Source organism: Eubalaena glacialis, chromosome 13 (assembly GCF_028564815.1).
Source record: "Eubalaena glacialis isolate mEubGla1 chromosome 13, mEubGla1.1.hap2.+ XY, whole genome shotgun sequence".
NCBI classification, from domain to species: Eukaryota; Metazoa; Chordata; class Mammalia; order Artiodactyla; family Balaenidae; genus Eubalaena; species Eubalaena glacialis.
In genome coordinates, this window is record NC_083728.1 from 23499574 (window position 1) to 23514556 (window position 14983).

Consider the following 14983-nt stretch of genomic DNA (forward strand, 5'->3'; position numbering starts at 1 on the left):
TGCGATGCACGGGCTTCTCATTGTGGTGGCTCCTCTTGTTGCGGAGCATGGGCTCTAGGCGCGCAGGCTTCAGTAGTTGTGGCACGCAGGCTCAGTAGTTGTGGCTCGCGAGCTCTAGAGCATAGGCTCAGTAGTTGTGGCGCATGGGCTTAGTTGCTCCATGGTATGTGGGATCATCCCGGGCCAGGGCTCAAACCCGTGTTCCCTGCATTGGCAGGCAGATTCTTAACCACTGCGCCACCAGGCAAGTACCGAGATTGGATATCTTAAAATTTCATAATTATTGGACATTTGTCACCTGTGAATTATCTCCACATCTTTTCAGGTCATTATGAGTTTTTTTTCTGACCTGCAAGTTCTTTTTAGTAGTAAGGATACTTAATCCTTGTTTGTCCTATTGGCTGCAGGTAGTTTTTTCCCCCAAGATTATTGTTTGCTTTTTTTCTAACACTTTTCTAAGCTGTTTTTTCTTTGTTTTTTTTTTTAAACTTCTCACTTGGTCAAATGTCAGTCTTTGTGATGTTGCCCATTGCTTTTAGGCTCAGTAGTTGTGGTGCACGGGCTTAGTTGCTCCGTGGCATGTGGGATCTTCCCGGACCAAGGCTCAAACCCGTGTCCCCTGCCTTGGCAGGCAGATTCTTAACCACTGCGCCACCAGGGAAGTCCCGAGGACTCAGTTTTTACCAACACTTATTAAAAGTGGAACTTTTCGGGAATTCCCTGGCAGTCCAGTGGTTAGGACTCTGCGCTTTCACTGCCAAGGGCCTGGGTTCAATCCCTGGTTGGGGAACTAAGATCCCACAAGCCGTGCGGTGTGGCCAAAAAATAAAATAAAATTAAATTGGAAAAAAAAAGGAACTTTTCTTCTTCCAAGAATGTACTTGATAATGCAGTGTACACAATTATAAATGTACACATCAGAAGAAAGACTGAATCATCTTTATTTTTCTCTATAAAATCATATTATGAAACTATTATCATATAAGGTCAAAGAAAATGCCCCCAAAAGTAGGAAAAAATACTTGGAGAGGTGTTTCAGGCAGTTAATTAATAAAAATACTATGTTATTTTTCTGGATTTTGTGATTTTTGTGATATATGTTAGTTTTTTAAAAATATGTAGTTTGCTATCTTTTTTTTCTCATTTTGAGTAAAGAGTCACATTTGTGCCAAATTTTATATATTTAATTTTACAGTTTTTTTCTTAATGAAGCCCCCCTCCAAATTATAGTTTCAGTTCCCACAAAACCTGGATCTGCCTTCAACCCTTAGGATGAATATGTTGGCAAAGATTAAGCCTTACCCCTTAAGAAGCTCTGGTTATAATTTGTCCCCTCTGGCCCTTTGGAAATGAAATTTCTTGCCCTTTCCTCTGATTTTGACATGGAAATAAAACTTTTAAAGGGGTCATTAAGTGAATGATACTTTATGCATTCTGTTCTTCACCTTGCCTTTTTCACTTAACAGTATATCTTAGAGGCCTTTCTCTTCATATGTGAAGAACTTCCCTGTTCCTTTCAGCAATTACCTCTTATTCCTTTGTATGGATATACCATATTTATCTTACTGCTGTCCCGTGGATTGTCATGTAGGTTGATTCCAGTATTACTATCACAAACAATGCTGCAGTAAGTAACCTTATACATCTGTCATTTCACAGAGTACAGTCATAGGATAAATTTTCAGGATTTGTCTTCCCATGAGTGTATGAGAAAAGTTTAGGTTGGAAATAATTTTTCTTCAGATTTTTTTATTGTGGAAAAATATGCATAACATAAAACTTACCATTTTAACCATTTTCAGGTGTACGGTCCAGTGGTATTAAGTACATTCACACTGTTGTACAACCATCACCACCGTCCATCTCCAGAATTTCTTCATTTTCTCCAACTGAAACCCTGTACCATAAATAGTAACTCCCTATTCCCCACTTTCCCTAGCCCCCGGCAACCATCATTTTACTTTTTGTATTCATAAATTTGATTACTCTAGATACCTCATAAAAGTGTAATCATACAGTATTTGTCTTTTTGTGTCTGACTTATTTCACTTAGAGTAATGTCCTCAAGGTACATCCATGTTGGAGCCTGTGTCAGAATGTCCTTTTTTTTTTTTTTTAAAGGCTGAATGATATTTTGCTGTATATGTATACCATGTTTTGCTTATCCATTCATCTGTCCTTGGAAGCTTGGGTTGTTTCCACCTTTTGACTATTGGGAATAGCTGCTATGAACATGGATGTGCAGAAATCCATTGAGTTCCTGTTTTCAATGATTTGGGGTAAATACCCAGAAGTTTCATCAGATTTTGAAGGCATTGCTCTGCTGTCTCTCAGCTTTTAGTATTGCAGTTGGGAAATCCCAAGTCATTCTGAATACTGATACTTTGTGTATGACCTTTTTCTTCTCTAGAAATTTCTAGAATGTCCTCGAATCCTTAGTGAACTGGAATTTCTTGATGATATGCCCTGATATGAGTCTGTTTTTTCCCCTATTGCTGAGAGTTCTGGGAGTTGAGAGTGGGGTGAAAGCCAGGGGGGCGGGGGTGGGAGGGTCTCACCATTTAGTATTATGAGCTCTGTGCCTCGCTGGCAGTGTTCCCAGAGCTGAGCGGAGGAAGAGGGCTGAGGGTCTGGACATCTTCAAGAGTTAGTACATGAACTTTCGTATAATCCCCTTGTTGGTATCTTCTCTGTCTCCTGTGCCTAGTGGCTACTTGTCCAGGGACCTTCTTCTACCTTCTCCTAAAAATAAACTTCTGATCTGCCAGGGTCTGGGTTGCAACCATGGTGGGTGGGGAGTAATGTAAGGAAAGGGATCTAAGAGTCTATTATTTTATATGTATATATTTTTGAGAGTATTTTTATTTATTTATTTATTTTTGGCTGCATTGGGTCTTCATTGCTGCACGCGGGCTTTCTCTAGTTGTGGCGAGCGGGGGCTACTCTTTGTTGCTGTGTGCGGGCTTCTCATCGCGGTGGCTTCTCTTGTTGCGGAGCACAGGCTTTAGGCACGCGAGCTTCAGTAGTTGTGGCTTGCGTGCTCTAGAGCACAGGCTCAGTAGTTGTGGCACACGGGCTTAGTTTCTCCGCAGTGTGTGGGATCCTCCTGGACCAGGGCTCGAACCCGTGTCCCCTGCATTGGCAGGCGGATTCTTCACCACTGCGCTGCCAGGGAAGCCCTATTATTTTATATTTAAGCAGCTTTTTAAGCCCTCTTCTGCCCATCGTCCTTGCTATAGCAGCCTCTCCCCCAACCTCACCTTCATGCCCCCTTCTAGAGGTGCCACTGATTTCTGAGTCTTTTGAGGATTCTGTGGTATAAATCAGGTTAAATTTTCACCTTTCCTTATAGCCTGCTTGGTTTTGCCATCTGATAGTACTTGTCCATTTACTTTTTTTTTTTTAAGCAGAGACCATATTCTTTTTTTTTAAATTTTATTTATTTATTTATTTTGGCTGCATCCGGTCTTGGTTGTGGCACACGGGATCTTTGTTGTGGCACGCGGGATCTTTGTTGTGGCATGCGGGATCTTTCATTGCGGCCTGCGGGCTCTTAGCTGCAGCGCATGCATGGGCTTCTCTCTAGTTGTGGCGCGGGGGTTTTCCTCTTCTCTAGTTGTGGCGCGGGGGCTCCAGAGCACGTGGGCTCTGTAGTTTGCAGCACGCAGGTTCTTTAGTTGAGGTGTGCGAGCTCAGTATCTGTGGCGCGTGAGCTTAGTTGCCCCAAGGCATGTGGGATCTTAGTTCCCCGACCAGGGATTGAACCCGTGTCCCCTGCATTGGAAGGCAGATTCTTAACCACTGGACCACCAGGGCAGTCCCCTTGTCCATTTACTTTCTACCCTCAACAATTCTGTAGTGCTTCCCTCTCCCATTCTCCTCTTTCTTGTGGGTTTATGCATTTTGAAAGTAGAGTTTCAAAAGGGAGCCACATTACATACCTGTGATACATCTACCATCTTCAACTTAATTTTTTTCCCACATGGCTTCCCAATGGTCCGAACACCCTTGTGTTGAGTAGTCTACCTTTCTCCCTCCGGGTTGAGATGCCAGCCTTATCCTACACCAAATAGCAGGTCCCATTTGTCTGTGGATCCTATTACTGAGCTTTGTCTTCTGTTTCAACAGGTCTTTATTGAGCATATTCTATGTGCCAGACTCTGATCTAGGCCAGGCTCTGATCTAGGCACTGGAGATAAAAGCAGTGTATAAAGTACAGCCTCCACCTCCTGGAGATTACATTCTAGTGAAGGGACACAGGCAATAAATAATGTCAGGTAATGGTAAGTACTAGGAAGAAAAATAGAGTAAGACATAGAGAGTGAGAGGTTGAGCTACTGTAGATACCAACAGAGGAGTGCCATCTCAGGAGGTGACGATGAATAGGATCTTTATAAATGGGAAACTCCAGCCATGCATGGATCTTTAGAGAGGGGGGTGTCGCGAGCAGAGGAAATACCCAGAGCAAAGACCCTGAGACAGAAGTGAGCTGGGTGAGGGACTTCCCTGGCGGTCCAGTGGTTAAGACTCCATGCTTCCACTGCAGGGGGCGTGGGTTCAATCCCTGCTCGGGGAACTAAGATCACGCATGCCATGTGGCCAAAAAGAGAAAGAAAGAAAAAGAAATGAGCTGGGTGAGTTTGAGGAATAACAAGAACAGTCGTGGCTGGAGCCCTGCAGGCAAAGGGGGAAGTGGTACCTGGGGCCAGATTTTGCAGGGCCTGGTAGGCCGTGGCCAAAAGTGTGTATTTTATTCCACACACAACGGGAAGTCATTGTAGTGTTGAGAACAGAAGAATGGAGACATAAGCATCATTACGTGTTAAAAGCAAGGCTGTGGTGGTTGTGCGGAGAACAGACTTTGGGGAGGAGGCAGGAGTGGCAACAGTTGGGCTATTGTCCTAACCCGCTGAGACAGAGGTGCCTTGGACTAATGGGGGGTGGGGTTGAGAGATGAGAAGCTATTGGTTCTGGAATATATTCTGAAGGTAGAGCCAACAGAACAGGTGGGCTGAAGCACTGGATATGGGTGGAAAGGAAAAGATCCCACATGCTGCAGAGCAACTAAGCCTGTGCGCCACAACTACTGAGCCCGCATGCCATAACTACTGAAGCCTGCGCACCTAGAGCCCGAGTTGCACAACAAGAGAAGCCACTGCAATGAGTAGCCTGCGCACCACAACGAAGAGTAGCCCCTGCTCGCCGCAACTAGAGAAAGCCCGCGCACAGCAGCAAAGACTCAACGCAGTCAAAAATAAATAAACAAAATAACCCTTTGAGACAAATGATACCTTTTTTTTTTTTTTAAGTATTTATTTATTTATTTATGGCTGTGTTGGGTCTTCGTTTCTGTGCAAGGGCTTTCTCTAGTTGTGGCAAGCGGGGGCCACTCTTCATCGCGGTGCGCGGGCCTCTCACTATCGTGGCCTCTCTTGTTGCGGAGCACAGGCTCCAGACGCGCAGGCTCAGTAATTGTGGCTCACGGGCCCAGCCGCTCTGCGGCACGTGGGATCTTCCCAGACCAGGGCTCGAACCCGTGTCCCCTGCATTGGCAGGCAGATTCTCAACCACTGCACCACCAGGGAAGCCCAATGATACCTTTTTGAAGAGTAGAGGGAAAGGAGACACAGATAGTTTAAGTAACCTGCCTGTGATTATACTCTGGTCATTGGAGGAGATAGGATTTTATTTCTGTAAGGTCAGTAGTAATGTCCCTTCTTCTCTTTCTGATTGTAGCAATTGAGTCTTCTCCCTTTTTGTCTTGGTCAGTCTAGCTGAGGATTTGTCAGTTTTTACAAACTTTTCAAAGAACCCACTTTTGGTTTTGTTAATTTTCTCTAATGTTTTTCTGTCCTCTATTTCATTAATTTCTGCTCTAATCTTTATTTATTTCCTCGTGTTTGATTTAGGTTTAATTTTCTCCTCTTTCCTCTTTTCTAGTGTCTTAAGGTAGAAGGTTAGGTTTTTTTTTTTTTTTAACATCTTTATTGGAGTATAATTGCTTTACAATGGTGTGTTAGTTTCTGCTTTATAACGAAGTGAATCAGCTATATATATACATATATCCCCATATCTCTTCCCTCTTGTGTCTCCTTCCCTCCCACCCTCCCTATCCCACCCCTCTAGGTGGTCACAAAGCACCGAGCTGATCTCCCTGTGCTATGCGGCTGCTTCCTACTAGCTATCGGTTTTACATTTAGTAGTATATATATGTCCGTGCCGCTCTCTCGAAGGTTACGTTTCTGATTTGAAATCTTTCTTCTTTTTCAAAAAATAAGCCTTTACAGCTATGAATTTCCCTTCAAGCAGTGCTTTAGCTACATCCCATAAGTTTTGATATTTTCATTCATTTCATAGTATTTTCTAATTTCCCTTGTTATTTCTTCTTTGCATCATTTATTGGTTATTTTTAAAAATAATTATTTATTTGGCTGCACCAGGTCTTAGTTGCAACATGCAGGATCTTTGTTGCTGCATGCAGGATCTTTAGTTGCAGCATGCAGGATCTAGTTCCGTGACCAGGGATTGAATCCGGACCCCCTGCATTGGGAGCACGGAGTCTTAACCACGGGGGTCTTCCACCAGGGAAGTCCCTCATTTATTGGTTATTTAGGAATATGTTTGGTTTCCATATATTTGTGATTTTCCCAAATTTCTTTTTGTTATTGTTTTCTAATTTCATTGCATTGTGCTCAGAGAACATACTTTGTATTATTTCAGCACTTTTAAATCTACTGAGGTTTGTTTTATGGCCAAGCATGTAGTCTATCCTGGAGAATGTTCCATGTGCACAAGAGAAGAATGTGTATCGTGATGTTGGGTGGAGAGTTCTATAGATGTCTGTCAGGTCTAGGTGGTTTATAGTATTGTGCAAGTCTTCTGTTTCCTTGTTGATCTTTTGCCTAGCTATTCCATCCTCTTTTTTTTCTTTTTGGCTGTGCCACATGGCTTGCAGGATCTTAGTTCCCTGACCAGGGATTGAACCTGTGCCCCCTGCAGTGGAAGTGTGGAGTTTTAACCACTGGACTGCCAGGGAATTCCGTCATCCATTATTGAAAGTTGGGTATTGAAGTGCCCAACATTTATTGTTGAATTGTCTTCTTCTCCCTTCATTTCTGTCAGTTTTTGCTTCATGTATTTTGGTGCTCTGTTGTCAGGTACATATATGTTTAAAATTCTTATATCTTCCTGATGGATTGACCCTTTTATCATTATAAAATGTCCCTCTTTATCACTAGTAGAGGATAATATTCTTTTTTTTTTTTTTTTTTGGCCTAGCCATGCAGCTTATGGAATCTTAGTTCCCTGACCAGGGATTGAACCCAGGCCCTCGGCAGTGAAAGCGTGCAGTCCTAACCACTGGACCGCCAGGGAATTCCCTAGGGAATAGTATCTTAAACCCAGTCAGTGTGATTCCCAAGCCCATGTTCCTAACCTCATACCAACTGTCCTGCTTCTGGAAGGTGCATCTTCAGGTATTCCTCCAACTCTTGTGTTCTCAGTCATTCCAGACTCACCCAAGTGTTCTATGTCAGCTGGATCTTCCTGCCCTGGGTCTTAATAAGACAGCTGAAATTCCATTCTGTACTCTGGGCAAGTCCCAAACCCTTCCCAGGATGCCTGCAGATTACTAGACGTTTTCACTCTTCATCTTGGGCCCTGGAGCCTGCTTGCCCACGAGCATGCCCTGGTTCTGTTGAGTCTTCACAGTTTAGTCACTTTCGCCTTCACCTATCCCGGTGTCTCCCCTCAGTCTCCCCATCCCTCACCAAACCTTGCTTACACAGGTGGAGTAAGCCATTTACTGTAGGAGGGTGAGAGGGAAGGCGTACTTTACAGAAACACAGAGGACTTCCATTTCCATGTTCTCCATCCATGGGTATCCTCTGGTGCCTCAGCTCCTGGAAGATTTGTCATGGCCCAACAGTATCCCGCCTTCCATCACCTGCCCCAGGCTCTGGTCTCCTCTCCCTTCTATTTCGAGGTCCTTCTTCTCTCTCCCCTCACCCCCTTCCTCTCTGTAGCAAAAACAAATTTCCCTCTCTGCTTTCTGCCGAGTGACTTAATGGCTGCTTTTGTTGTCTTTGTTTCTTTGGATTCTCAAGGGTCAGGCTCTGTCTGCTTTGGTCAAGCCCCTTAAGGAATTTCCCTAAACCCAGACTAACTTAAGAGTAGTGGGAGGGACCTCCCTGGTGGTCCAGTGGTTAAGACTCCGTGCTTCCAATGCAGGGGGCCCGGGTTCAATCCCTGGTCAGGGAACTAGATCCCACATGTCGCAACGAAGGTCCTGCATGCCGCAACTAAGACCCAGTGCAGCTAGCTAAATAAATAAATTAAAAAAATAAAAATTAAAAAAAAAAATATATATATATTAAAAAAAAAAAAGAGTATTGTGGGGCCAGCAGTTAGATAAGAAAACTTTCCACCTGGCTTTGCTGGGTTTATTGTCCTGCCTTTCTGCTGTGGTTGGGTGAAATGTTGGCATTTCCTGGACATTTTGATTATTTGTGGGAGCCGAATATTTGAAGCCAGGAGTTTTCAGAAGAGTCTCAGAGATCTGTGATGCTGAGTGAATCATCAGGCTGAGGCCCAGGGAGCGCCTACAGCAAGTTAGTGGTGGAGCCAGTCCTCAAGCCCCATCCCTGGGATGTACCTTGACCCTGGTGGACCTTGATGCTGGGTGTACCTTGGGTCATTCCCTTCCCATCCCTGAGCCCAACTTCCCATATGGGAAATGGGAATAAGAGCACTGTCTCGTCCCAAGACTATTGCGAGAGATAAATGACAAAATGCTTATGCCATGCTCTGCCTAATGCTTGGCAAATAGCAAGGGAAAGTTACACAAAAAAATCTTCACTTAGTTACATTCTATGACTTCTGACAATTTTCTAATCTGTTTCACAAATCGGTGTGTATGTGTTTCATATGGGCAAGACAGGCTTCTGCAGTAAATCCATAGCAAGAGAATACTTATTTTTTGCACGGAATAGCAGGAAGCGCCACAGAGAAATCTGTTATTTTTGGTAAAGAGCAAAGTATATGTCCACACAAAAATTTGTGCATGAATGTTCATAGCAGCCTTATTCATAATAGCCCCAAATTGTAGGCAACCCAAATGTTTATCAACTGGTGAAAGGATAAATTGTGTTATATCCTTACAATGGAATACTACTCAGCATTGAAAAGGAGCCACAGGTACATGCAGTAACAGAAATGAATCTCAAAAATATGCCAAGTGAAAGGAGCCAGACACAAAAGAGTAAGTATTGTATGACCTACTCATTTAAAATTCTAGAAAAGGCAGAGAAATCTATGAAAGGTAGATCAGTGGTTGCATGAACTGAGAGATAGGAAGAAGGGCTCAACCAAAAAGGGGAATGAACAAACATTTGCCAAAACGAATTTCATTTTGCATTTAAAGTGGATAAGTTTTATTGAAAACAAAAAAAAAAACGAATGGAACACAGACAAAGCAATAGTAAATAGAAACAAATGCAACAACAACAAACGTTTAAATTTAATCATACATTAAATTTAAGTTGGGGGACTTCCCTGGCAGTCCAGTGGCTAAGGCTCCGAGCTCCCAATGCAGTGGGCCAGGTTCGATCCCTGGTCAGGGAACCTAGATCCCACATGCTGCAACTAAGAGTTCGCATGCCACAACTAAAGATCCCGCATGCCACAACGAGGATCCTGCATGCTGCAACTAATACCCAGCGCAGCCAAATAAATAAATTAATATTTTTAAAAAACATTTTAAGTTGGGAATTCCCTGGTGATCCAGTGGTTGGGACTCCGTGCTTTCACTGCTGAGGGTATGGGTTCGATCCCGGGTCGGGGAACTAAGATCCTACAAGCTGTGTGGCTCAGCCAAAAAATAAATAAATAAATTTAAGTTGATCAACAGCTTACATACATGCTCTTTGTTCACCTGATTGTAAATTTACTTTCTCATCATCCCAGTTGGGGACATTTTACAGCTCAGCATCTGGATAAACAAAATCCTTTAAGATCCAAATACCTTGTGCCTGACAGTTTCCCTTTAGCTGAGGTGAATTTCTTTCTTAAGGGAGGATTTATATCTGACTTCATATTTTTCTTTCTCAGAGGTGAGGAGCACTTATATTCTGTTTCTGTAGGTCTCTATCCTTAGAGCAGGGGGGATGTGCTGGTGGGTTTTGGCCAGGGCAGTGACATGGTCCCATATACTTGGAAAGAGCAACTGGAAACTGCCCTGTGGAGGATGGATGAGAGGCAGGTGGGGGGAGAATCAGGAAGGCCGCTTAAGAGGCTGGTACAGTTCATGGAGCCGTATGCTTCAAATATATGCATTTTTCTATATATAAATTATATATTATATTCAGTTTTTTAAAAAATGAGAACAAAAGACTGTTGCAATAGTCCACATGAAGTCCAGTGGCCAGAGAAAGGGGCTCCAGGCCAGTCTGAGAGCAGTGGGGCAAGTCTAGGGACTTGAGTGGGATTCTGATTGTAGAACTGACAGGGTCTGAGGAGAGGTTGGGAAACTGAGAGGAAGCACTGGGGGAGGAATGGGGGGCCAGGAGAGGGAGGAAGCCAAGTCATATTTGAGCACTGATGATGAGCATTTCTGAGTGGGTCTCAGGGGCCCTGGCTGAGTGAATAAACTTACTTTGTAGCTCTCGGATTCTGCTAGGATGGAGCCGAGAAAAGACCTAGACCCCATCCTCGAGTGTCATGGCTCAGTGGGGAAAGGGGACAGCCTTCTTGGACCGGTTGGGGAAGGCATGGAGGGACTTTGGGGGAGGAAGTAGATGTCCCTTTATGACCCCTCCTTCATACACCCTCCTTACCTGTTTGCCTCCCAGATCTGAGGGTGGGGGATTAGTAACCAAGTGACAAGGGTCTGACCCACCTGGGTGTGAATTCTAGTTCTGAAGTTCCCTAGCTGTGTGACCCTGGACAGGTTGCTTAACATTTTTGAGCCTGTTTCCTCACTTGTAAAATGGGGATAATATCTTATTTGCTCGCAAATGACTTTTGCCCCGTTTTCCCCAGGAAGATGCAATTTGCAATTTCCCTGTTGCCTTGTAATGTGCTCATATTGTAGATGGACGGGGATGGTGCAAAGGGTGGTTCTTGGTTACCTGGCTGAAGAATTCCTTTATTTAAGCTCCTGAGGGCTCCATGGGCCTGGGGCCACCAGTCCCTTAAGCATCTTAGAACAGAAGGCAGCTCTAGGGAGGCAGCAGGCATGTCGGAAAGCAGAGGGGGCTGGGAATTGACTTCTCTGTCTGGAACTCTCTGGGTGACCTTGGGCGACCCCTAGTGGAGAAGTGTGACAACACACAACATGCCTGCAAGGATGGGTTTTGCAGCTTTGTACAAGATTTTGCTGAAAATACATGCTTTTGCTGCAGGTTCCAGGTAGAAATTCCTTCAGTGTATTTTTGCATTGTGGCTTGCTTTTTATTCACTTGGATTCAGCCCTGTGTTCTCATTTACACCAATGTATGTATGGAAGGGGCTTTCGTTTACTGGCAAATCTAGTATATCTTGTTACTGATGTCATTTTTTCCTTAGCTTTTGGGATTTTTGTCCTTTCCAGAGCTTGTGAATTCCTACTAGAATCCTCTGAACTGTATTTACATAACAAAAGTGTTTTCTCCTATAAAACCACTTTAAGATCACATTCAGTGCATGTATTTAAAAATTCATTTTATGTAATAACTTTTTTAAAAAGCAGCACTTTCTACTTACCAGGCACTGTTCTGTGTACTTTATAACTATAAACTTATTTAATCCTTATAATAACTCTATGAGGGTGAATGTTATTATCCCCTTAATAGTTGAGAAACTGAGCCTCAGAGAGGTTAAATAATGGGCTCAAGTTCATGCCGCTAATAAATGGCAGAACCAGGATTGCAACCTAGTTTTGTTCTCTTAATTATTCCACTGTGTTACCTGTGACCTCAAAATTATTTCTGCAAAGCTTTCCATGTAAAATTGGGATGCATCTTATGTACTTGTGTATCTTATAAACCAATAAAGATGGGACTAACAGCTGGACTTAACCCAACTTAATCTCAAGTCTGAGCCTCAGTTCCTCTTCACAGTGACCCCAGGTCCCCTAGGCCTCATCTGTAAAATGGGGGTGGGCATGTGAAGAATTATATGAATTGTTTTAAGGTTTGATTTATTTACACTTATATTTCCTTCCTCAGATCCATTTTGATGCACAAAGAAGGTCTGGCATATACCGCCCCCAAGCCTAGCACAGGATTTTACACACAGTGGTCCTCCCATAAATGTCCTGGGGATGAAGGGAAGACCAGCTCTAATGAACATCCCCACCTTACCTCTCCTGGAAGTTAATTTCTAGCCAGGGGAGAGTTGCTGATAATTTCTATGGTTATTTCTTTCTATGGTAATTTCTATGGTAATTGCTGGTAATTTCTTATTAGAATTAAGTCCCACCTTAAGAGGTGATATAAAGTAATTCCTAACTTCACAATGACTGATGAAGCTGGTTCTCTTGTTTTCCTTTATTTGGCAGATGTGGTGGGAAAGGGGGTCAATGGTTTGCCCCAGGTGACTCAGTGAATGTGAGTGGGAATCAGGCCAGGCTATGGGTCGGTGAAACTCTAGTCCTTGTGATGTCCTTTCTTGTTGCTGCTGTAGTCATTGCCTGTGGCCATTGCTGCCCCACCTTGAGTGCTAGCTTTGAAGAAAGGGACTATTCAGCCTGAGTGTCCAAGAGCCAGCCAGAGGCTCTTGCGGGCTCCATGGGCCTAGACTGCTGGTTCATTGAGGTGGGATCCTAACATCTTAGAACTGGAGGGACCTTGGAGGTCCTTTAGAGGCAGCTAACATCAGGATAGCAGACTAGACTGGGAATTCCAAGTTCTTTTGTTTGTTTGTTTGTTTGTTTTACATCTTTATTGGAGTATAATTGCTTGAATTCCAAGTTCTTTGTCCCAAATTATCTGGGCAACCTTGTGCTTGCCTCCGTCCTACTCTGGGCCACAGCTGGGATACTGGAGGTCCATCTAGCTATGGTGTTCCATGATACAAGTCCAACATTTCCATTTTATGTGTGAGGATGCTGAGGCCCAGAGAGGGACAGGAATTTGCCCATATAATTTTACAGCCAGAGGAATTCTTAAAAAGATCCCTTTCACCCCTGAAATCAGACTACCTAAATATAGTAATTGCTCATTAAGTGTGGGCCATTATTTTTAAAGTTATTTTATTTTGTTCACATGTTGCTTTTACTCAGAATTTTTTTTAAAAATAAATTTATTTATTTATTTATTTTTGGCTGCGTTGGGTCTTTGTTGCTGCGCGTGGGCTTTCTCTAATTGCAGCGAGCGGGGGCTACTCTTCATTGTGGTGCGTGGGCTTCTCATTTTGGTGGCTTCTCTTGTGTGGAGCATGGGCTCTAGGCATGCGGGCTTCAGTAGTTGTGGCATGTGGGCTCAGTAGTTGTGGCACACGGGCTTAGTTGCTCCGCGGCATGTGGGATCTTCCCAGACCAGGGCTCGAACCCATGACCCCTGCACTGGCAGGTGGATTCTTAATCACTGCGCCACCAGGGAAGCCCGGGCCATTATTTTATTAAGCAACATCTTATACAGTGATTGAGTGTGGGTCTTACTAGTTGTGTGAGCTTGACTTGAATAGGTCACTTAACTTTTTCCCACCTCAGTTTCCTGGGTGTGGATTGGGTTAATAACAGCCCGTCTTTATGGGGGAGTTGTACAGAATAAAATGTGATTGTCCATGTAAAATGTAGAGCTTGCCACATGGCCCATCGTAAGTGCCCAATAAAAATGAAAGTCTGTCCCTGCTTGAAACCTTCCAGTGGTTCCCATGGCATTTATAGTCCTATCCAAACTCCTGCAGGGTCCTAGAAGACTCTGAATTCATCACTTGGCCCCTGCCATCTTGGCCCCTTCTCTCATACCAGCCTCAACCCCACTTACTTTATGCCAAGTTCATATGCATACAGTGGGGTTTTTTTTTTGAATATCAAGACCATTCTTTTTTTAAAAATTTATTTATCTTTATTTATTTTTGGCTGCATCGGGTCTTAGTTGCGGCACACAGGATCTTTCGTTGCGGCACGTGGGCTCTTTGTTGCAGCGCGTGAGCTTCTCTCTAGTTGTGGCACGCGGGCTCCACAGCGCGCAGGCTGAAGTAGTTGTGGTGCGCGGGCTTAGTTGCTCTGTGGCATGTGGGATTTTGGTTCCCTGACCAGGGATCGAACCCGCGTCCCCTGCATTGGAGGGTGGATTCTTAACCAGTGGACCACCAGGGAAGTCCCTTGTTTGTTTTTTGTTTTGTTTTGTTTTTAACCTCTTGTTGTTTCCTCTGATTTCAGCTTAAATGTCACCTCCTCAGGAAGGCTGTCCCTGACCACTCAGGACTCCCTTCCCCCCATTAATCTCTTTCCTACATCACACTTAACCTAGTTGGTGATGGTTAGTTTTGTTGTTTATTGTCTCTCTCTTTCTCCCCTGCTCAGTGGTAAACTGTTTTGTTCACTGTGGGATCTCCCAGCACCTGCAACCTCCCATAATAGGCTCTAAATAGATGCTTGTTGTACCTGGTATCCAATCTCCAGTAGAGGCCCCTCACCTACATCCACTTTGGTCTTTCTTGGGCAAATCTGATCAAGCTCTGTCCTGCTTCAGGTGCATCAAAGACTCCTTGGTGCTCTGGGGGCAGGCAGGAGGAAAAACCAAATGCTCTCACCTCACATTCAGGTCCTTTCAGATCTGGCTCTGCGTCTTACTCCCCACCCTGCCCCACACTCCAGCACTGATACTGTGGGCAAAGTCATTTCCCCTGTTTGACTTGCTTTATTTCTCAGTTAAGTTGACCAGGCTTCCTTCTGAACTTCAGATTAACCTCACTCATTTCTTGTGTACATTTCATTGCACGCCTGTCCTTGTGGAGATTTATCATTTATCCATCAGGTAGCACCCTGTTAATTTCAGGT

The 14983-nt window shown here is 43.9% G+C and overlaps 1 non-coding gene across 1 annotated transcript; it reads left to right on the forward strand.

Annotated features, from left to right (window-relative positions):
* Positions 1-8186: 8186 nt before the first annotated feature.
* Positions 8187-8259, forward strand: TRNAW-CCA (transfer RNA tryptophan (anticodon CCA)). Its single transcript has one exon. It is a non-coding gene; the product is annotated as a tRNA-Trp (tRNA).
* Positions 8260-14983: the final 6724 nt, after the last annotated feature.